The 22,147-nt window shown below is 48.7% G+C and overlaps 24 non-coding genes across 24 annotated transcripts; all 24 read right to left on the bottom strand.

Annotated features, from left to right (window-relative positions):
- Window positions 1-787: 787 nt before the first annotated feature.
- Window positions 788-869, bottom strand: Trnas-gcu (transfer RNA serine (anticodon GCU)). Its single transcript has one exon. It is a non-coding gene; the product is annotated as a tRNA-Ser (tRNA).
- A 915-nt stretch (window positions 870-1,784) lies between these two features.
- Window positions 1,785-1,866, bottom strand: Trnas-gcu (transfer RNA serine (anticodon GCU)). Its single transcript has one exon. It is a non-coding gene; the product is annotated as a tRNA-Ser (tRNA).
- Window positions 1,867-2,781: 915 nt separating this feature from the next.
- On the bottom strand, window positions 2,782-2,863 carry Trnas-gcu (transfer RNA serine (anticodon GCU)). The gene has a single exon. It is a non-coding gene; the product is annotated as a tRNA-Ser (tRNA).
- Window positions 2,864-3,700: 837 nt separating this feature from the next.
- Trnas-gcu (transfer RNA serine (anticodon GCU)) lies at window positions 3,701-3,782 on the bottom strand. Its single transcript has one exon. It is a non-coding gene; the product is annotated as a tRNA-Ser (tRNA).
- Window positions 3,783-4,620: 838 nt separating this feature from the next.
- On the bottom strand, window positions 4,621-4,702 carry Trnas-gcu (transfer RNA serine (anticodon GCU)). The gene has a single exon. It is a non-coding gene; the product is annotated as a tRNA-Ser (tRNA).
- An 838-nt stretch (window positions 4,703-5,540) lies between these two features.
- On the bottom strand, window positions 5,541-5,622 carry Trnas-gcu (transfer RNA serine (anticodon GCU)). The gene has a single exon. It is a non-coding gene; the product is annotated as a tRNA-Ser (tRNA).
- Window positions 5,623-6,460: 838 nt separating this feature from the next.
- Trnas-gcu (transfer RNA serine (anticodon GCU)) lies at window positions 6,461-6,542 on the bottom strand. The gene has a single exon. It is a non-coding gene; the product is annotated as a tRNA-Ser (tRNA).
- A 915-nt stretch (window positions 6,543-7,457) lies between these two features.
- Window positions 7,458-7,539, bottom strand: Trnas-gcu (transfer RNA serine (anticodon GCU)). Its single transcript has one exon. It is a non-coding gene; the product is annotated as a tRNA-Ser (tRNA).
- Window positions 7,540-8,377: 838 nt separating this feature from the next.
- Window positions 8,378-8,459, bottom strand: Trnas-gcu (transfer RNA serine (anticodon GCU)). The gene has a single exon. It is a non-coding gene; the product is annotated as a tRNA-Ser (tRNA).
- Window positions 8,460-9,292: 833 nt separating this feature from the next.
- On the bottom strand, window positions 9,293-9,374 carry Trnas-gcu (transfer RNA serine (anticodon GCU)). The gene has a single exon. It is a non-coding gene; the product is annotated as a tRNA-Ser (tRNA).
- Window positions 9,375-10,212: 838 nt separating this feature from the next.
- On the bottom strand, window positions 10,213-10,294 carry Trnas-gcu (transfer RNA serine (anticodon GCU)). Its single transcript has one exon. It is a non-coding gene; the product is annotated as a tRNA-Ser (tRNA).
- An 899-nt stretch (window positions 10,295-11,193) lies between these two features.
- On the bottom strand, window positions 11,194-11,275 carry Trnas-gcu (transfer RNA serine (anticodon GCU)). The gene has a single exon. It is a non-coding gene; the product is annotated as a tRNA-Ser (tRNA).
- Window positions 11,276-12,113: 838 nt separating this feature from the next.
- Trnas-gcu (transfer RNA serine (anticodon GCU)) lies at window positions 12,114-12,195 on the bottom strand. Its single transcript has one exon. It is a non-coding gene; the product is annotated as a tRNA-Ser (tRNA).
- Window positions 12,196-13,110: 915 nt separating this feature from the next.
- Trnas-gcu (transfer RNA serine (anticodon GCU)) lies at window positions 13,111-13,192 on the bottom strand. Its single transcript has one exon. It is a non-coding gene; the product is annotated as a tRNA-Ser (tRNA).
- Window positions 13,193-14,030: 838 nt separating this feature from the next.
- Window positions 14,031-14,112, bottom strand: Trnas-gcu (transfer RNA serine (anticodon GCU)). Its single transcript has one exon. It is a non-coding gene; the product is annotated as a tRNA-Ser (tRNA).
- Window positions 14,113-15,011: 899 nt separating this feature from the next.
- Window positions 15,012-15,093, bottom strand: Trnas-gcu (transfer RNA serine (anticodon GCU)). Its single transcript has one exon. It is a non-coding gene; the product is annotated as a tRNA-Ser (tRNA).
- Window positions 15,094-15,931: 838 nt separating this feature from the next.
- On the bottom strand, window positions 15,932-16,013 carry Trnas-gcu (transfer RNA serine (anticodon GCU)). The gene has a single exon. It is a non-coding gene; the product is annotated as a tRNA-Ser (tRNA).
- Window positions 16,014-16,832: 819 nt separating this feature from the next.
- Window positions 16,833-16,914, bottom strand: Trnas-gcu (transfer RNA serine (anticodon GCU)). Its single transcript has one exon. It is a non-coding gene; the product is annotated as a tRNA-Ser (tRNA).
- An 838-nt stretch (window positions 16,915-17,752) lies between these two features.
- Trnas-gcu (transfer RNA serine (anticodon GCU)) lies at window positions 17,753-17,834 on the bottom strand. The gene has a single exon. It is a non-coding gene; the product is annotated as a tRNA-Ser (tRNA).
- An 838-nt stretch (window positions 17,835-18,672) lies between these two features.
- Trnas-gcu (transfer RNA serine (anticodon GCU)) lies at window positions 18,673-18,754 on the bottom strand. Its single transcript has one exon. It is a non-coding gene; the product is annotated as a tRNA-Ser (tRNA).
- Window positions 18,755-19,592: 838 nt separating this feature from the next.
- Window positions 19,593-19,674, bottom strand: Trnas-gcu (transfer RNA serine (anticodon GCU)). The gene has a single exon. It is a non-coding gene; the product is annotated as a tRNA-Ser (tRNA).
- Window positions 19,675-20,512: 838 nt separating this feature from the next.
- Window positions 20,513-20,594, bottom strand: Trnas-gcu (transfer RNA serine (anticodon GCU)). The gene has a single exon. It is a non-coding gene; the product is annotated as a tRNA-Ser (tRNA).
- A 395-nt stretch (window positions 20,595-20,989) lies between these two features.
- Trnas-gcu (transfer RNA serine (anticodon GCU)) lies at window positions 20,990-21,071 on the bottom strand. Its single transcript has one exon. It is a non-coding gene; the product is annotated as a tRNA-Ser (tRNA).
- An 838-nt stretch (window positions 21,072-21,909) lies between these two features.
- On the bottom strand, window positions 21,910-21,991 carry Trnas-gcu (transfer RNA serine (anticodon GCU)). The gene has a single exon. It is a non-coding gene; the product is annotated as a tRNA-Ser (tRNA).
- Between the last annotated feature and the right edge of the window lie 156 nt (window positions 21,992-22,147).

Genomic DNA, 22,147 nt, shown 5'->3' with positions numbered 1-22,147 from the left:
TGTCGATTCGAAAACGCATTCAAAGCACCGTACTGGGCCGGTGTCTGCGTCTAATGCCCAGCTGCAGTGCAGCCGACCAAGCTCCCACTCGCGAATCATTTAATGACAGCATCCGTCCACGTCGATATCCGATCGGGGCAAAATCACCGGCCCACTTATTTACTGCAGGAATAAGTATTGTATCGACATGCAGTGTCGTCTAATGCAAATGAGAAATGTGCTGGGCACTCTTTTCCACGACTTGCTGCAACGAAACGGACAGCTCGATACGCTACACTGATATTGCTTGCAAGGTTTTGACGTTCGTCCTAGCCCAAGATTGTCCTGCTGTTTGGATGGAGCTTGGTGTTTGGGCGGCCACTAGCGACGGATGTCTGCAAAGTCAAGTCTCTCCAGTAGGCCCTGCCAAATCGGTTCTGTATATGGCGGCCTGACGCAAAACAAACTGTCGAAAGGCGACAGTTGTGCTACAGATGGTTTATTATAGGCTCGATACGTTAAAATGACTGCGACAGGTATGCACTTAAATATAAATAAGAACTCGTCGTTCGCAAATACCAACATACCCTTTGCTGGAGCCGAAATTTGATTGGTTTATAGATCTCGACATGATGTATAATTCGAAGGGCATACGCTATGGAATGTTGTGCGCTTTCATCTGGTAGGCAGTTTTGCCTCGTATTTCATACACACGCTATCTGCCACGTACACGCTTCGTTGTTACTACTGAGTGGCGTTTCGCATGGAGAAGGAGTGACCGCAAACGCGTGCTTTACGTAAAATTCTTCGACGCGGATGGGATTCCAACCCACGCGTGCAGAGCACATTGGATTAGCAGTCCAACGCCTTAACCACTCGGCCACCTCGTCTGCTGGAACTACATCTGCATCTTTGGCGAGTGCTTGCGCAAAGAAGACATCTGTCGATTCGAAAACGCATTCAAAGCACCGTACTGGGCCGGTGACTGCGTCTAATGCCCAGCTGCAGTGCAGCCGACCAAGCTCCCACTCGCGAATCATTTAATGACAGCATCCGTCCACGTCGATATCCGATCGGGGCAAAATCACCGGCCCACTTATTTACTGCAGGAATAAGTATTGTATCGACATGCAGTGTCGTCTAATGCAAATGAGAAATGTGCTGGGCACTCTTTTCCACGACTTGCTGCAACGAAACGGACAGCTCGATACGCTACACTGATATTGCTTGCAAGGTTTTGACGTTCGTCCTAGCCCAAGATTGTCCTGCTGTTTGGATGTCCTGCTGTTTGGATGGAGCTTGGTGTTTGGGCGGCCACTAGCGACGGATGTCTGCAAAGTCAAGTCTCTCCAGTAGGACCTGCCAAATCGGTTCTGTATATGGCGGCCTGACGCAAAACGAACTGTCGCTCCAGTAGGCCCTGCCAAATCGGTTCTGTATATGGCGGCCTGACGCAAAACAAACTGTCGAAAGGCGACAGTTGTGCTACAGATGGATTATTATAGGCTCGATACGTTAAAATGACTGCGACAGGTATGCACTTAAATATAAATAAGAACTCGTCGTTCGCAAATACCAACATACCCTTTGCTGGAGCCGAAATTTGATTGGTTTATAGATCTCGACATGATGTATAATTCGAAGGGCATACGCTATGGAATGTTGTGCGCTTTCATCTGGTAGGCAGTTTTGCCTCGTATTTCATACACACGCTATCTGCCACGTACACGCTTCGTTGTTACTACTGAGTGGCGTTTCGCATGGAGAAGGAGTGACCGCAAACGCGTGCTTTACGTAAAATTCTTCGACGAGGATGGGATTCGAACCCACGCGTGCAGAGCACATTGGATTAGCAGTCCAACGCCTTAACCACTCGGCCACCTCGTCTGCTGGAACTACATCTGCATCTTTGGCGAGTGCTTGCGCAAAGAAGACATCTGTCGATTCGAAAACGCATTCAAAGCACCGTACTGGGCCGGTGACTGCGTCTAATGCCCAGCTGCAGTGCAGCCGACCAAGCTCCCACTCGCGAATCATTTAATGACAGCATCCGTCCACGTCGATATCCGATCGGGGCAAAATCACCGGCCCACTTATTTACTGCAGGAATAAGTATTGTATCGACATGCAGTGTCGTCTAATGCAAATGAGAAATGTGCTGGGCACTCTTTTCCACGACTTGCTGCAACGAAACGGACAGCTCGATACGCTACACTGATATTGCTTGCAAGGTTTTGACGTTCGTCCTAGCCCAAGATTGTCCTGCTGTTTGGATGTCCTGCTGTTTGGATGGAGCTTGGTGTTTGGGCGGCCACTAGCGACGGATGTCTGCAAAGTCAAGTCTCTCCAGTAGGACCTGCCAAATCGGTTCTGTATATGGCGGCCTGACGCAAAACGAACTGTCGCTCCAGTAGGCCGTGCCAAATCGGTTCTGTATATGGCGGCCTGACGCAAAACAAACTGTCGAAAGGCGACAGTTGTGCTACAGATGGATTATTATAGGCTCGATACGTTAAAATGACTGCGACAGGTATGCACTTAAATATAAATAAGAACTCGTCGTTCGCAAATACCAACATACCCTTTGCTGGAGCCGAAATTTGATTGGTTTATAGATCTCGACATGATGTATAATTCGAAGGGCATACGCTATGGAATGTTGTGCGCTTTCATCTGGTAGGCAGTTTTGCCTCGTATTTCATACACACGCTATCTGCCACGTACACGCTTCGTTGTTACTACTGAGTGGCGTTTCGCATGGAGAAGGAGTGACCGCAAACGCGTGCTTTACGTAAAATTCTTCGACGAGGATGGGATTCGAACCCACGCATGCAGAGCACATTGGATTAGCAGTCCAACGCCTTAACCACTCGGCCACCTCGTCTGCTGGAACTACATCTGCATCTTTGGCGAGTGCTTGCGCAAAGAAGACATTTGTCGATTCGAAAACGCATTCAAAGCACCGTACTGGGCCGGTGTCTGCGTCTAATGCCCAGCTGCAGTGCAGCCGACCAAGCTCCCACTCGCGAATCATTTAATGACAGCATCCGTCCACGTCGATATCCGATCGGGGCAAATCACCGGCCTACTTATTTACTGCAGGAATAAGTATTGTATCGACATGCAGTGTCGTCTAATGCAAATGAGAAATGTGCTGGGCACTCTTTTCCACGACTTGCTGCAACGAAACGGACAGCTCGATACGCTACACTGATATTGCTTGCAAGGTTTTGACGTTCGTCCTAGCCCAAGATTGTCCTGCTGCTTGGATGGAGCTTGGTGTTTGGGCGGCCACTAGCGACGGATGTCTGCAAGGTCAAGTCTCTCCAGTAGGCCCTGTCAAATCCGTTCTGTGTATGGCGGCATGACGCAAAACAAACTGTCGAAAGGCGACAGTTGTGCTACAGATGGTTTATTATAGGCTCGATACGTTAAAATGACTGCGACAGGTATGCACTTAAATATAAATAAGAACTCGTCGTTCGCAAATACCAACATACTCTTTGCTGGAGCCGTAATTTGATTGGTTTATAGATCTCGACATGATGTATAATTCGAAGGGTATACGCTATGGAATGTTGTGCGCTTTCATCTGGTAGGCAGTTTTGCCTCGTATTTCATACACACGCTATCTGCCACGTACACGCTTCGTTGTTACTACTGAGTGGCGTTTCGCATGGAGAAGGAGTGACCGCAAACGCGTGCTTTACGTAAAATTCTTCGACGAGGATGGGATTCGAACCCACGCGTGCAGAGCACATTGGATTAGCAGTCCAACGCCTTAACCACTCGGCCACCTCGTCTGCTGGAACTACATCTGCATCTTTGGCGAGTGCTTGCGCAAAGAAGACATTTGTCGATTCGAAAACGCATTCAAAGCACCGTACTGGGCCGGTGTCTGCGTCTAATGCCCAGCTGCAGTGCAGCCGACCAAGCTCCCACTCGCGAATCATTTAATGACAGCATCCGTCCACGTCGATATCCGATCGGGACAAAATCACCGGCCCACTTATTTACTGCAGGAATAAGTATTGTATCGACATGCAGTGTCGTCTAATGCAAATGAGAAATGTGCTGGGCACTCTTTTCCACGACTTGCTGCAACGAAACGGACAGCTCGATACGCTACACTGATATTGCTTGCAAGGTTTTGACGTTCGTCCTAGCCCAAGATTGTCCTGCTGTTTGGATGGAGCTTGGTGTTTGGGCGGCCACTAGCGACGGATGTCTGCAAAGTCAAGTCTCTCCAGTAGGCCCTGCCAAATCGGTTCTGTATATGGCGGCCTGACGCAAAACAAACTGTCGAAAGGCGACAGTTGTGCTACAGATGGTTTATTATAGGCTCGATACGTTAAAATGACTGCGACAGGTATGCACTTAAATATAAATAAGAACTCGTCGTTCGCAAATACCAACATACTCTTTGCTGGAGCCGTAATTTGATTGGTTTATAGATCTCGACATGATGTATAATTCGAAGGGCATACGCTATGGAATGTTGTGCGCTTTCATCTGGTAGGCAGTTTCGCCTCGTATTTCATACACACGCTATCTGCCACGTACACGCTTCGTTGTTACTACTGAGTGGCGTTTCGCATGGAGAAGGAGTGACCGCAAACGCGTGCTTTACGTAAAATTCTTCGACGAGGATGGGATTCGAACCCACGCGTGCAGAGCACATTGGATTAGCAGTCCAACGCCTTAACCACTCGGCCACCTCGTCTGCTGGAACTACATCTGCATCTTTGGCGAGTGCTTGCGCAAAGAAGACATCTGTCGATTCGAAAACGCATTCAAAGCACCGTACTGGGCCGGTGTCTGCGTCTAATGCCCAGCTGCAGTGCAGCCGACCAAGCTGCCACTCGCGAATCATTTAATGACAGCATCCGTCCACGTCGATATCCGATCGGGGCAAAATCACCGGCCCACTTATTTACTGCAGGAATAAGTATTGTATCGACATGCAGTGTCGTCTAATGCAAATGAGAAATGTGCTGGGCACTCTTTTCCACGACTTGCTGCAACGAAACGGACAGCTCGATACGCTACACTGATATTGCTTGCAAGGTTTTGACGTTCGTCCTAGCCCAAGATTGTCCTGCTGTTTGGATGGAGCTTGGTGTTTGGGCGGCCACTAGCGACGGATGTCTGCAAGGTCAAGTCTCTCCAGTAGGCCCTGCCAAATCGGTTCTGTGTATGGCGGCCTGACGCAAAACAAACTGTCGAAAGGCGACAGTTGTGCTACAGATGGTTTATTATAGGCTCGATACGTTAAAATGACTGCGACAGGTATGCACTTAAATATAAATAAGAACTCGTCGTTCGCAAATACCAACATACTCTTTGCTGGAGCCGTAATTTGATTGGTTTATAGATCTCGACATGATGTATAATTCGAAGGGCATACGCTGTGGAATGTTGTGCGCTTTCATCTGGTAGGCAGTTTCGCCTCGTATTTCATACACACGCTATCTGCCACGTACACGCTTCGTTGTTACTACTGAGTGGCGTTTCGCATGGAGAAGGAGTGACCGCAAACGCGTGCTTTACGTAAAATTCTTCGACGAGGATGGGATTCGAACCCACGCGTGCAGAGCACATTGGATTAGCAGTCCAACGCCTTAACCACTCGGCCACCTCGTCTGCTGGAACTACATCTGCATCTTTGGCGAGTAGTTGCGCAAAGAAGACATCTGTCGATTCGAAAACGCATTCAAAGCACCGTACTGGGCCGGTGTCTGCGTCTAATGCCCAGCTGCAGTGCAGCCGACCAAGCTGCCACTCGCGAATCATTTAATGACAGCATCCGTCCACGTCGATATCCGATCGGGGCAAAATCACCGGCCCACTTATTTACTGCAGGAATAAGTATTGTATCGACATGCAGTGTCGTCTAATGCAAATGAGAAATGTGCTGGGCACTCTTTTCCACGACTTGCTGCAACGAAATGGACAGCTCGATACGCTACACTGATATTGCTTGCAAGGTTTTGACGTTCGTCCTAGCCCAAGATTGTCCTGCTGTTTGGATGGAGCTTGGTGTTTGGGCGGCCACTAGCGACGGATGTCTGCAAAGTCAAGTCTCTCCAGTAGGCCCTGCCAAATCGGTTCTGTATATGGCGGCCTGACGCAAAACAAACTGTCGAAAGGCGACAGTTGTGCTACAGATGGTTTATTATAGGCTCGATACGTTAAAATGACTGCGACAGGTATGCACTTAAATATAAATAAGAACTCGTCGTTCGCAAATACCAACATACTCTTTGCTGGAGCCGTAATTTGATTGGTTTATAGATCTCGACATGATGTATAATTCGAAGGGCATACGCTATGGAATGTTGTGCGCTTTCATCTGGTAGGCAGTTTCGCCTCGTATTTCATACACACGCTATCTGCCACGTACACGCTTCGTTGTTACTACTGAGTGGCGTTTCGCACGGAGAAGGAGTGACCGCAAACGCGTGCTTTACGTAAAATTCTTCGACGAGGATGGGATTCGAACCCACGCGTGCAGAGCACATTGGATTAGCAGTCCAACGCCTTAACCACTCGGCCACCTCGTCTGCTGGAACTACATCTGCATCTTTGGCGAGTGCTTGCGCAAAGAAGACATCTGTCGATTCGAAAACGCATTCAAAGCACCGTACTGGGCCGGTGTCTGCGTCTAATGCCCAGCTGCAGTGCAGCCGACCAAGCTCCCACTCGCGAATCATTTAATGACAGCATCCGTCCACGTCGATATCCGATCGGGGCAAAATCACCGGCCCACTTATTTACTGCAGGAATAAGTATTGTATCGACATGCAGTGTCGTCTAATGCAAATGAGAAATGTGCTGGGCACTCTTTTCCACGACTTGCTGCAACGAAACGGACAGCTCGATACGCTACACTGATATTGCTTGCAAGGTTTTGACGTTCGTCCTAGCCCAAGATTGTCCTGCTGTTTGGATGTCCTGCTGTTTGGATGGAGCTTGGTGTTTGGGCGGCCACTAGCGACGGATGTCTGCAAAGTCAAGTCTCTCCAGTAGGACCTGCCAAATCGGTTCTGTATATGGCGGCCTGACGCAAAACGAACTGTCGCTCCAGTAGGCCCTGCCAAATCGGTTCTGTATATGGCGGCCTGACGCAAAACAAACTGTCGAAAGGCGACAGTTGTGCTACAGATGGATTATTATAGGCTCGATACGTTAAAATGACTGCGACAGGTATGCACTTAAATATAAATAAGAACTCGTCGTTCGCAAATACCAACATACCCTTTGCTGGAGCCGAAATTTGATTGGTTTATAGATCTCGACATGATGTATAATTCGAAGGGCATACGCTATGGAATGTTGTGCGCTTTCATCTGGTAGGCAGTTTTGCCTCGTATTTCATACACACGCTATCTGCCACGTACACGCTTCGTTGTTACTACTGAGTGGCGTTTCGCATGGAGAAGGAGTGACCGCAAACGCGTGCTTTACGTAAAATTCTTCGACGAGGATGGGATTCGAACCCACGCGTGCAGAGCACATTGGATTAGCAGTCCAACGCCTTAACCACTCGGCCACCTCGTCTGCTGGAACTACATCTGCATCTTTGGCGAGTGCTTGCGCAAAGAAGACATCTGTCGATTCGAAAACGCATTCAAAGCACCGTACTGGGCCGGTGTCTGCGTCTAATGCCCAGCTGCAGTGCAGCCGACCAAGCTCCCACTCGCGAATCATTTAATGACAGCATCCGTCCACGTCGATATCCGATCGGGACAAAATCACCGGCCCACTTATTTACTGCAGGAATAAGTATTGTATCGACATGCAGTGTCGTCTAATGCAAATGAGAAATGTGCTGGGCACTCTTTTCCACGACTTGCTGCAACGAAACGGACAGCTCGATACGCTACACTGATATTGCTTGCAAGGTTTTGACGTTCGTCCTAGCCCAAGATTGTCCTGCTGTTTGGATGGAGCTTGGTGTTTGGGCGGCCACTAGCGACGGATGTCTGCAAGGTCAAGTCTCTCCAGTAGGCCCTGCCAAATCCGTTCTGTGTATGGCGGCCTGACGCAAAACAAACTGTCGAAAGGCGACAGTTGTGCTACAGATGGATTATTATAGGCTCGATACGTTAAAATGACTGCGACAGGTATGCACTTAAATATAAATAAGAACTCGTCGTTCGCAAATACCAACATACCCTTTGCTGGAGCCGAAATTTGATTGGTTTATAGATCTCGACATGATGTATAATTCGAAGGGCATACGCTATGGAATGTTGTGCGCTTTCATCTGGTAGGCAGTTTTGCCTCGTATTTCATACACACGCTATCTGCCACGTACACGCTTCGTTGTTACTACTGAGTGGCGTTTCGCATGGAGAAGGAGTGACCGCAAACGCGTGCTTTACGTAAAATTCTTCGACGAGGATGGGATTCGAACCCACGCGTGCAGAGCACATTGGATTAGCAGTCCAACGCCTTAACCACTCGGCCACCTCGTCTGCTGGAACTACATCTGCATCTTTGGCGAGTGCTTGCGCAAAGAAGACATCTGTCGATTCGAAAACGCATTCAAAGCACCGTACTGGGCCGGTGTCTGCGTCTAATGCCCAGCTGCAGTGCAGCCGACCAAGCTCCCACTCGCGAATCATTTAATGACAGCATCCGTCCACGTCGATATCCGATCGGGACAAAATCACCGGCCCACTTATTTACTGCAGGAATAAGTATTGTATCGACATGCAGTGTCGTCTAATGCAAATGAGAAATGTGCTGGGCACTCTTTTCCACGACTTGCTGCAACGAAACGGACAGCTCGATACGCTACACTGATATTGCTTGCAAGGTTTTGACGTTCGTCCTAGCCCAAGATTGTCCTGCTGTTTGGATGGAGCTTGGTGTTTGGGCGGCCACTAGCGACGGATGTCTGCAAGGTCAAGTCTCTCCAGTAGGCCCTGCCAAATCGGTTCTGTGTATGGCGGCCTGACGCAAACTGTCGAAAGGCGACAGTTGTGCTACAGATGGTTTATTATAGGCTCGATACGTTAAAATGACTGCGACAGGTATGCACTTAAATATAAATAAGAACTCGTCGTTCGCAAATACCAACATACTCTTTGCTGGAGCCGTAATTTGATTGGTTTATAGATCTCGACATGATGTATAATTCGAAGGGCATACGCTATGGAATGTTGTGCGCTTTCATCTGGTAGGCAGTTTCGCCTCGTATTTCATACACACGCTATCTGCCACGTACACGCTTCGTTGTTACTACTGAGTGGCGTTTCGCATGGAGAAGGAGTGACCGCAAACGCGTGCTTTACGTAAAATTCTTCGACGAGGATGGGATTCGAACCCACGCGTGCAGAGCACATTGGATTAGCAGTCCAACGCCTTAACCACTCGGCCACCTCGTCTGCTGGAACTACATCTGCATCTTTGGCGAGTGCTTGCGCAAAGAAGACATCTGTCGATTCGAAAACGCATTCAAAGCACCGTACTGGGCCGGTGTCTGCGTCTAATGCCCAGCTGCAGTGCAGCCGACCAAGCTGCCACTCGCGAATCATTTAATGACAGCATCCGTCCACGTCGATATCCGATCGGGGCAAAATCACCGGCCCACTTATTTACTGCAGGAATAAGTATTGTATCGACATGCAGTGTCGTCTAATGCAAATGAGAAATGTGCTGGGCACTCTTTTCCACGACTTGCTGCAACGAAACGGACAGCTCGATACGCTACACTGATATTGCTTGCAAGGTTTTGACGTTCGTCCTAGCCCAAGATTGTCCTGCTGTTTGGATGGAGCTTGGTGTTTGGGCGGCCACTAGCGACGGATGTCTGCAAGGTCAAGTCTCTCCAGTAGGCCCTGCCAAATCGGTTCTGTGTATGGCGGCCTGACGCAAAACAAACTGTCGAAAGGCGACAGTTGTGCTACAGATGGTTTATTATAGGCTCGATACGTTAAAATGACTGCGACAGGTATGCACTTAAATATAAATAAGAACTCGTCGTTCGCAAATACCAACATACTCTTTGCTGGAGCCGTAATTTGATTGGTTTATAGATCTCGACATGATGTATAATTCGAAGGGCATACGCTGTGGAATGTTGTGCGCTTTCATCTGGTAGGCAGTTTCGCCTCGTATTTCATACACACGCTATCTGCCACGTACACGCTTCGTTGTTACTACTGAGTGGCGTTTCGCATGGAGAAGGAGTGACCGCAAACGCGTGCTTTACGTAAAATTCTTCGACGAGGATGGGATTCAAACCCACGCGTGCAGAGCACATTGGATTAGCAGTCCAACGCCTTAACCACTCGGCCACCTCGTCTGCTGGAACTACATCTGCATCTTTGGCGAGTGCTTGCGCAAAGAAGACATCTGTCGATTCGAAAACGCATTCAAAGCACCGTACTGGGCCGGTGTCTGCGTCTAATGCCCAGCTGCAGTGCAGCCGACCAAGCTCCCACTCGCGAATCATTTAATGACAGCATCCGTCCACGTCGATATCCGATCGGGGCAAAATCACCGGCCCACTTATTTACTGCAGGAATAAGTATTGTATCGACATGCAGTGTCGTCTAATGCAAATGAGAAATGTGCTGGGCACTCTTTTCCACGACTTGCTGCAACGAAACGGACAGCTCGATACGCTACACTGATATTGCTTGCAAAGTTTTGACGTTCGTCCTAGCCCAAGATTGTCCTGCTGTTTGGATGGAGCTTGGTGTTTGGGCGGCCACTAGCGACGGATGTCTGCAAAGTCAAGTCTCTCCAGTAGGCCCTGCCAAATCGGTTCTGTATATGGCGGCCTGACGCAAAACGAACTGTCGCTCCAGTAGGCCCTGCCAAATCGGTTCTGTATATGGCGGCCTGACGCAAAACAAACTGTCGAAAGGCGACAGTTGTGCTACAGATGGATTATTATAGGCTCGATACGTTATAATGACTGCGACAGGTATGCTCTTAAATATAAATAAGAACTCGTCGTTCGCAAATACCAACATACCCTTTGCTGGAGCCGAAATTTGATTGGTTTATAGATCTCGACATGATGTATAATTCGAAGGGCATACGCTATGGAATGTTGTGCGCTTTCATCTGGTAGGCAGTTTTGCCTCGTATTTCATACACACGCTATCTGCCACGTACACGCTTCGTTGTTACTACTGAGTGGCGTTTCGCATGGAGAAGGAGTGACCGCAAACGCGTGCTTTACGTAAAATTCTTCGACGAGGATGGGATTCGAACCCACGCGTGCAGAGCACATTGGATTAGCAGTCCAACGCCTTAACCACTCGGCCACCTCGTCTGCTGGAACTACATCTGCATCTTTGGCGAGTGCTTGCGCAAAGAAGACATCTGTCGATTCGAAAACGCATTCAAAGCACCGTACTGGGCCGGTGTCTGCGTCTAATGCCCAGCTGCAGTGCAGCCGACCAAGCTCCCACTCGCGAATCATTTAATGACAGCATCCGTCCACGTCGATATCCGATCGGGGCAAAATCACCGGCCCACTTATTTACTGCAGGAATAAGTATTGTATCGACATGCAGTGTCGTCTAATGCAAATGAGAAATGTGCTGGGCACTCTTTTCCACGACTTGCTGCAACGAAATGGACAGCTCGATACGCTACACTGATATTGCTTGCAAGGTTTTGACGTTCGTCCTAGCCCAAGATTGTCCTGCTGTTTGGATGGAGCTTGGTGTTTGGGCGGCCACTAGCGACGGATGTCTGCAAAGTCAAGTCTCTCCAGTAGGCCCTGCCAAATCGGTTCTGTATATGGCGGCCTGACGCAAAACAAACTGTCGAAAGGCGACAGTTGTGCTACAGATGGTTTATTATAGGCTCGATACGTTAAAATGACTGCGACAGGTATGCACTTAAATATAAATAAGAACTCGTCGTTCGCAAATACCAACATACTCTTTGCTGGAGCCGTAATTTGATTGGTTTATAGATCTCGACATGATGTATAATTCGAAGGGCATACGCTATGGAATGTTGTGCGCTTTCATCTGGTAGGCAGTTTCGCCTCGTATTTCATACACACGCTATCTGCCACGTACACGCTTCGTTGTTACTACTGAGTGGCGTTTCGCATGGAGAAGGAGTGACCGCAAACGCGTGCTTTACGTAAAATTGTTCGACGAGGATGGGATTCGAACCCACGCGTGCAGAGCACATTGGATTAGCAGTCCAACGCCTTAACCACTCGGCCACCTCGTCTGCTGGAACTACATCTGCATCTTTGGCGAGTACTTGCGCAAAGAAGACATCTGTCGATTCGAAAACGCATTCAAAGCACCGTACTGGGCCGGTGTCTGCGTCTAATGCCCAGCTGCAGTGCAGCCGACCAAGCTCCCACTCGCGAATCATTTAATGACAGCATCCGTCCACGTCGATATCCGATCGGGGCAAAATCACCGGCCCACTTATTTACTGCAGGAATAAGTATTGTATCGACATGCAGTGTCGTCTAATGCAAATGAGAAATGTGCTGGGCACTCTTTTCCACGACTTGCTGCAACGAAACGGACAGCTCGATACGCTACACTGATATTGCTTGCAAGGTTTTGACGTTCGTCCTAGCCCAAGATTGTCCTGCTGTTTGGATGTCCTGCTGTTTGGATGGAGCTTGGTGTTTGGGCGGCCACTAGCGACGGATGTCTGCAAAGTCAAGTCTCTCCAGTAGGACCTGCCAAATCGGTTCTGTATATGGCGGCCTGACGCAAAACGAACTGTCGCTCCAGTAGGCCCTGCCAAATCGGTTCTGTATATGGCGGCCTGACGCAAAACAAACTGTCGAAAGGCGACAGTTGTGCTACAGATGGATTATTATAGGCTCGATACGTTAAAATGACTGCGACAGGTATGCACTTAAATATAAATAAGAAGTCGTCGTTCGCAAATACCAACATACCCTTTGCTGGAGCCGAAATTTGATTGGTTTATAGATCTCGACATGATGTATAATTCGAAGGGCATACGCTATGGAATGTTGTGCGCTTTCATCTGGTAGGCAGTTTTGCCTCGTATTTCATACACACGCTATCTGCCACGTACACGCTTCGTTGTTACTACTGAGTGGCGTTTCGCATGGAGAAGGAGTGACCGCAAACGCGTGCTTTACGTAAAATTCTTCGACGAGGATGGGATTCGAACCCACGCGTGCAGAGCACATTGGATTAGCAGTCCAACGCCTTAACCACTCGGCCACCTCGTCTGCTGGAACTACATGTGCATCTTTGGCGAGTGCTTGCGCAAAGAAGACATCTGTCGATTCGAAAACGCATTCAAAGCACCGTACTGGGCCGGTGTCTGCGTCTAATGCCCAGCTGCAGTGCAGCCGACCAAGCTCCCACTCGCGAATCATTTAATGACAGCATCCGTCCACGTCGATATCCGATCGGGACAAAATCACCGGCCCACTTATTTACTGCAGGAATAAGTATTGTATCGACATGCAGTGTCGTCTAATGCAAATGAGAAATGTGCAGGGCACTCTTTCCCACGACTTGCTGCAACGAAACGGACAGCTCGATACGCTACACTGATATTGCTTGCAAGGTTTTGACGTTCGTCCTAGCCCAAGATTGTCCTGCTGTTTGGATGGAGCTTGGTGTTTGGGCGGCCACTAGCGACGGATGTCTCCAAAGTCAAGTCTCTCCAGTAGGCCCAGCCAAATCGGTTCTGTATATGGCAGCCTGACGCAAAACAAACTGTCGAAAGGCGACAGTTGTGCTACAGATGGTTTATTATAGGCTCGATACGTTAAAATGACTGCGACAGGTATGCACTTAAATATAAATAAGAACTCGTCGTTCGCAAATACCAACATACTCTTTGCTGGAGCCGTAATTTGATTGGTTTATAGATCTCGACATGATGTATAATTCGAAGGGCATACGCTATGGAATGTTGTGCGCTTTCATCTGGTAGGCAGTTTTGCCTCGTATTTCATACACACGCTATCTGCCACGTACACGCTTCGTTGTTACTACTAAGTGGCGTTTCGCATGGAGAAGGAGTGACCGCAAACGCGTGCTTTACGTAAAATTCTTCGACGAGGATGGGATTCGAACCCACGCGTGCAGAGCACATTGGATTAGCAGTCCAACGCCTTAACCACTCGGCCACCTCGTCTGCTGGAACTACATCTGCATCTTTGGCGAGTGCTTGCGCAAAGAAGACATCTGTCGATTCGAAAACGCATTCAAAGCACCGTACTGGGCCGGTGTCTGCGTCTAATGCCCAGCTGCAGTGCAGCCGACCAAGCTCCCACTCGCGAATCATTTAATGACAGCATCCGTCCACGTCGATATCCGATCGGGGCAAAATCACCGGCCCACTTATTTACTGCAGGAATAAGTATTGTATCGACATGCAGTGTCGTCTAATGCAAATGAGAAATGTGCAGGGCACTCTTTCCCACGACTTGCTGCAACGAAACGGACAGCTCGATACGCTACACTGATATTGCTTGCAAGGTTTTGACGTTCGTCCTAGCCCAAGATTGTCCTGCTGTTTGGATGGAGCTTGGTGTTTGGGCGGCCACTAGCGACGGATGTCTGCAAAGTCAAGTCTCTCCAGTAGGACCTGCCAAATCGGTTGTGTATATGGCGGCCTGACGCAAAACGAACTGTCGCTCCAGTAGGCCCTGCCAAATCGGTTCTGTATATGGCGGCCTGACGCAAAACAAACTGTCGAAAGGCGACAGTTGTGCTACAGATGGTTTATTATAGGCTCGATACGTTAAAATGACTGCGACAGGTATGCACTTAAATATAAATAAGAACTCGTCGTTCGCAAATACCAACATACTCTTTGCTGGAGCCGTAATTTGATTGGTTTATAGATCTCGACATGATGTATAATTCGAAGGGCATACGCTATGGAATGTTGTGCGCTTTCATCTGGTAGGCAGTTTTGCCTCGTATTTCATACACACGCTATCTGCCACGTACACGCTTCGTTGTTACTACTAAGTGGCGTTTCGCATGGAGAAGGAGTGACCGCAAACGCGTGCTTTACGTAAAATTCTTCAACGAGGATGGGATTCGAACCCACGCGTGCAGAGCACATTGGATTAGCAGTCCAACGCCTTAACCACTCGGCCACCTCGTCTGCTGGAACTACATCTGCATCTTTGGCGAGTGCTTGCGCAAAGAAGACATCTGTCGATTCGAAAACGCATTCAAAGCACCGTACTGGGCCGGTGTCTGCGTCTAATGCCCAGCTGCAGTGCAGCCGACCAAGCTCCCACTCGCGAATCATTTAATGACAGCATCCGTCCACGTCGATATCCGATCGGGGCAAAATCACCGGCCCACTTATTTACTGCAGGAATAAGTATTGTATCGACATGCAGTGTCGTCTAATGCAAATGAGAAATGTGCAGGGCACTCTTTCCCACGACTTGCTGCAACGAAACGGACAGCTCGATACGCTACACTGATATTGCTTGCAAGGTTTTGACGTTCGTCCTAGCCCAAGATTGTCCTGCTGTTTGGATGGAGCTTGGTGTTTGGGCGGCCACTAGCGACGGATGTCTGCAAAGTCAAGTCTCTCCAGTAGGCCCTGCCAAATCGGTTCTGTATATGGCAGCCTGATGCAAAACAAACTGTCGAAAGGCGACAGTTGTGCTACAGATGGTTTATTATAGGCTCGATACGTTAAAATGACTGCGACAGGTATGCACTTAAATATAAATAAGAACTCGTCGTTCGCAAATACCAACATACTCTTTGCTGGAGCCGTAATTTGATTGGTTTATAGATCTCGACATGATGTATAATTCGAAGGGCATACGCTATGGAATGTTGTGCGCTTTCATCTGGTAGGCAGTTTTGCCTCGTATTTCATACACACGCTATCTGCCACGTACACGCTTCGTTGTTACTACTGAGTGGCGTTTCGCATGGAGAAGGAGTGACCGCAAACGCGTGCTTTACGTAAAATTCTTCGACGAGGATGGGATTCGAACCCACGCGTGCAGAGCACATTGGATTAGCAGTCCAACGCCTTAACCACTCGGCCACCTCGTCTGCTGGAACTACATCTGCATCTTTGGCGAGTGCTTGCGCAAAGAAGACATCTGTCGATTCGAAAACGCATTCAAAGCACCGTACTGGGCTGGTGTCTGCGTCTAATGCCCAGCTGCAGTGCAGCCGACCAAGCTCCCACTCGCGAATCATTTAATGACAGCATCCGTCCACGTCGATATCCGATCGGGGCAAAATCACCGGCCCACTTATTTACTGCAGGAATAAGTATTGTATCGACATGCAGTGTCGTCTAATGCAAATGAGAAATGTGCTGGGCACTCTTTTCCACGACTTGCTGCAACGAAACGGACAGCTCGATACGCTACACTGATATTGCTTGCAAGGTTTTGACGTTCGTCCTAGCCCAAGATTGTCCTGCTGTTTGGATGGAGCTTGGTGTTTGGGCGGCCACTAGCGACGGATGTCTGCAAAGTCAAGTCTCTCCAGTAGACCCTGCCAAATCGGTTCTGTATATGGCGGCCTGACGCAAAACAAACTGCTACAGATGGTTTATTATAGGCTCGATACGTTAAAATGACTGCGACAGGTATGCACTTAAATATAAATAAGAACTCGTCGTTCGCAAATACCAACATACTCTTTGCTGGAGCCGTAATTTGATTGGTTTATAGATCTCGACATGATGTATAATTCGAAGGGCATACGCTATGGAATGTTGTGCGCTTTCATCTGGTAGGCAGTTTTGCCTCGTATTTCATACACACGCTATCTGCCACGTACACGCTTCGTTGTTACTACTGAGTGGCGTTTCGCATGGAGAAGGAGTGACCGCAAACGCGTGCTTTACGTAAAATTCTTCGACGAGGATGGGATTCGAACCCACGCGTGCAGAGCACATTGGATTAGCAGTCCAACGCCTTAACCACTCGGCCACCTCGTCTGCTGGAACTACATCTGCATCTTTGGCGAGTGCTTGCGCAAAGAAGACATCTGTCGATTCGAAAACGCATTCAAAGCACCGTACTGGGCCGGTGTCTGCGTCTAATGCCCAGCTGCAGTGCAGCCGACCAAGCTCCCACTCGCGAATCATTTAATGACAGCATCCGTCCACGTCGATATCCGATCGGGGCAACATCACCGGCCCACTTATTTACTGCAGGAATAAGTATTGTATCGACATGCAGTGTCGTCTAATGCAAATGAGAAATGTGCTGGGCACTCTTTTCCACGACTTGCTGCAACGAAACGGACAGCTCGATACGCTACACTGATATTGCTTGCAAGGTTTTGACGTTCGTCCTAGCCCAAGATTGTCCTGCTGTTTGGATGGAGCTTGGTGTTTGGGCGGCCACTAGCGACGGATGTCTGCAAAGTCAAGTCTCTCCAGTAGGCCCTGCCAAATCGGTTCTGTATATGGCGGCCTGACGCAAAACAAACTGTCGAAAGGCGACAGTTGTGCTACAGATGGTTTTTTATAGGCTCGATTCGTTAAAATGACTGCGACAGGTATGCACTTAAATATAAATAAGAACTCGTCGTTCGCAAATACCAACATACTCTTTGCTGGAGCCGTAATTTGATTGGTTTATAGATCTCGACATGATGTATAATTCGAAGGGCATACGCTATGGAATGTTGTGCGCTTTCATCTGGTAGGCAGTTTTGCCTCGTATTTCATACACACGCTATCTGCCACGTACACGCTTCGTTGTTACTACTGAGTGGCGTTTCGCATGGAGAAGGAGTGACCGCAAACGCGTGCTTTACGTAAAATTCTTCGACGAGGATGGGATTCGAACCCACGCGTGCAGAGCACATTGGATTAGCAGTCCAACGCCTTAACCACTCGGCCACCTCGTCTGCTGGAACTACATCTGCATCTTTGGCGAGTGCTTGCGCAAAGAAGACATCTGTCGATTCGAAAACGCATTCAAAGCACCGTACTGGGCCGGTGTCTGCGTCTAATGCCCAGCTGCAGTGCAGCCGACCAAGCTCCCACTCGCGAATCATTTAATGACAGCATCCGTCCACGTCGATATCCGATCGGGGCAAAATCACCGGCCCACTTATTTACTGCAGGAATAAGTATTGTATCGACATGCAGTGTCGTCTAATGCAAATGAGAAATGTGCTGGGCACTCTTTTCCACGACTTGCTGCAACGAAACGGACAGCTCGATACGCTACACTGATATTGCTTGCAAGGTTTTGACGTTCGTCCTAGCCCAAGATTGTCCTGCTGTTTGGATGGAGCTTGGTGTTTGGGCGGCCACTAGCGACGGATGTCTGCAAAGTCAAGTCTCTCCAGTAGGCCCTGCCAAATCGGTTCTGTATATGGCGGCCTGACGCAAAACAAACTGTCGAAAGGCGACAGTTGTGCTACAGATGGTTTATTATAGGCTCGATACGTTAAAATGACTGCGACAGGTATGCACTTAAATATAAATAAGAACTCGTCGTTCGCAAATACCAACATACTCTTTGCTGGAGCCGTAATTTGATTGGTTTATAGATCTCGACATGATGTATAATTCGAAGGGCATACGCTATGGAATGTTGTGCGCTTTCATCTGGTAGGCAGTTTTGCCTCGTATTTCATACACACGCTATCTGCCACGTACACGCTTCGTTGTTACTACTGAGTGGCGTTTCGCATGGAGAAGGAGTGACCGCAAACGCGTGCTTTACGTAAAATTCTTCGACGAGGATGGGATTCGAACCCACGCGTGCAGAGCACATTGGATTAGCAGTCCAACGCCTTAACCACTCGGCCACCTCGTCTGCTGGAACTACATCTGCATCTTTGGCGAGTGCTTGCGCAAAGAAGACATCTGTCGATTCGAAAACGCATTCAAAGCACCGTACTGGGCCGGTGTCTGCGTCTAATGCCCAGCTGCAGTGCAGCCGACCAAGCTCCCACTCGCGAATCATTTAATGACAGCATCCGTCCACGTCGATATCCGATCGGGGCAAAATCACCGGCCCACTTATTTACTGCAGGAATAAGTATTGTATCGACATGCAGTGTCGTCTAATGCAAATGAGAAATGTGCTGGGCACTCTTTTCCACGACTTGCTGCAACGAAACGGACAGCTCGATACGCTACACTGATATTGCTTGCAAGGTTTTGACGTTCGTCCTAGCCCAAGATTGTCCTGCTGTTTGGATGGAGCTTGGTGTTTGGGCGGCCACTAGCGACGGATGTCTGCAAAGTCAAGTCTCTCCAGTAGGCCCTGCCAAATCGGTTCTGTATATGGCGGCCTGACGCAAAACAAACTGTCGAAAGGCGACAGTTGTGCTACAGATGGTTTATTATAGGCTCGATACGTTAAAATGACTGCGACAGGTATGCACTTAAATATAAATAAGAACTCGTCGTTCGCAAATACCAACATACTCTTTGCTGGAGCCGTAATTTGATTGGTTTATAGATCTCGACATGATGTATAATTCGAAGGGCATACGCTATGGAATGTTGTGCGCTTTCATCTGGTAGGCAGTTTTGCCTCGTATTTCATACACACGCTATCTGCCACGTACACGCTTCGTTGTTACTACTGAGTGGCGTTTCGCATGGAGAAGGAGTGACCGCAAACGCGTGCTTTACGTAAAATTCTTCGACGAGGATGGGATTCGAACCCACGCGTGCAGAGCACATTGGATTAGCAGTCCAACGCCTTAACCACTCGGCCACCTCGTCTGCTGGAACTACATGTGCATCTTTGGCGAGTGCTTGCGCAAAGAAGACATCTGTCGATTCGAAAACGCATTCAAAGCACCGTACTGGGCCGGTGTCTGCGTCTAATGCCCAGCTGCAGTGCAGCCGACCAAGCTCCCACTCGCGAATCATTTAATGACAGCATCCGTCCACGTCGATATCCGATCGGGGCAAAATCACCGGCCCACTTATTTACTGCAGGAATAAGTATTGTATCGACATGCAGTGTCGTCTAATGCAAATGAGAAATGTGCTGGGCACTCTTTTCCACGACTTGCTGCAACGAAACGGACAGCTCGATACGCTACACTGATATTGCTTGCAAGGTTTTGACGTTCGTCCTAGCCCAAGATTGTCCTGCTGTTTGGATGGAGCTTGGTGTTTGGGCGGCCACTAGCGACGGATGTCTGCAAAGTCAAGTCTCTCCAGTAGGCCCTGCCAAATCGGTTCTGTATATGGCGGCCTGACGCAAAACAAACTGTCGAAAGGCGACAGTTGTGCTACAGATGGTTTATTATAGGCTCGATACGTTAAAATGACTGCGACAGGTATGCACTTAAATATAAATAAGAACTCGTCGTTCGCAAATACCAACATACTCTTTGCTGGAGCCGTAATTTGATTGGTTTATAGATCTCGACATGATGTATAATTCGAAGGGCATACGCTATGGAATGTTGTGCGCTTTCATCTGGTAGGCAGTTTTGCCTCGTATTTCATACACACGCTATCTGCCACGTACACGCTTCGTTGTTACTACTGAGTGGCGTTTCGCATGGAGAAGGAGTGACCGCAAACGCGTGCTTTACGTAAAATTCTTCGACGAGGATGGGATTCGAACCCACGCGTGCAGTGCACATTGGATTAGCAGTCCAACGCCTTAACCACTCGGCCACCTCGTCTGCTGGAACTACATCTGCATCTTTGGCGAGTGCTTGCGCAAAGAAGACATCTGTCGATTCGAAAACGCAGTTGTGCTACAGATGGTTTATTATAGGCTCGATACGTTAAAATGACTGCGACAGGTATGCACTTAAATATAAATAAGAACTCGTCGTTCGCAAATACCAACATACTCTTTGCTGGAGCCGTAATTTGATTGGTTTATAGATCTCGACATGATGTATAATTCGAAGGGCATACGCTATGGAATGTTATGCGCTTTCATCTGGTAGGCAGTTTTGCCTCGTATTTCATACACACGCTATCTGCCACGTACACGCTTCGTTGTTACTACTGAGTGGCGTTTCGCATGGAGAAGGAGTGACCGCAAACGCGTGCTTTACGTAAAATTCTTCGACGAGGATGGGATTCGAACCCACGCGTGTAGAGCACATTGGATTAGCAGTCCAACGCCTTAACCACTCGGCCACCTCGTCTGCTGGAACTACATCTGCATCTTTGGCGAGTGCTTGCGCAAAGAAGACATCTGTCGATTCGAAAACGCATTCAAAGCACCGTACTGGGCCGGTGTCTGCGTCTAATGCCCAGCTGCAGTGCAGCCGACCAAGCTCCCACTCGCGAATCATTTAATGACAGCATCCGTCCACGTCGATATCCGATCGGGGCAAAATCACCGGCCCACTTATTTACTGCAGGAATAAGTATTGTATCGACATGCAGTGTCGTCTAATGCAAATGAGAAATGTGCTGGGCACTCTTTTCCACGACTTGCTGCAACGAAACGGACAGCTCGATACGCTACACTGATATTGCTTGCAAGGTTTTGACGTTCGTCCTAGCCCAAGATTGTCCTGCTGTTTGGATGGAGCTTGGTGTTTGGGCGGCCACTAGCGACGGATGTCTGCAAAGTCAAGTCTCTCCAGTAGGCCCTGCCAAATCGGTTCTGTATATGGCGGCCTGACGCAAAACAAACTGTCGAAAGGCGACAGTTGTGCTACAGATGGTTTATTATAGGCTCGATACGTTAAAATGACTGCGACAGGTATGCACTTAAATATAAATAAGAACTCGTCGTTCGCAAATACCAACATACTCTTTGCTGGAGCCGTAATTTGATTGGTTTATAGATCTCGACATGATGTATAATTCGAAGGGCATACGCTATGGAATGTTGTGCGCTTTCATCTGGTAGGCAGTTTTGCCTCGTATTTCATACACACGCTATCTGCCACGTACACGCTTCGTTGTTACTACTGAGTGGCGTTTCGCATGGAGAAGGAGTGACCGCAAACGCGTGCTTTACGTAAAATTCTTCGACGAGGATGGGATTCGAACCCACGCGTGCAGAGCACATTGGATTAGCAGTCCAACGCCTTAACCACTCGGCCACCTCGTCTGCTGGAACTACATCTGCATCTTTGGCGAGTGCTTGCGCAAAGAAGACATCTGTCGATTCGAAAACGCATTCAAAGCACCGTACTGGGCCGGTGTCTGCGTCTAATGCCCAGCTGCAGTGCAGCCGACCAAGCTCCCACTCGCGAATCATTTAATG

This window comes from Schistocerca cancellata, chromosome 2, assembly GCF_023864275.1.
Source record: "Schistocerca cancellata isolate TAMUIC-IGC-003103 chromosome 2, iqSchCanc2.1, whole genome shotgun sequence".
Taxonomy (NCBI): domain Eukaryota; kingdom Metazoa; phylum Arthropoda; class Insecta; order Orthoptera; family Acrididae; genus Schistocerca; species Schistocerca cancellata.
The sequence above is the reverse complement of the archived record's forward strand: the minus strand, read 5'-3'. Positions and strand labels throughout refer to the sequence as shown.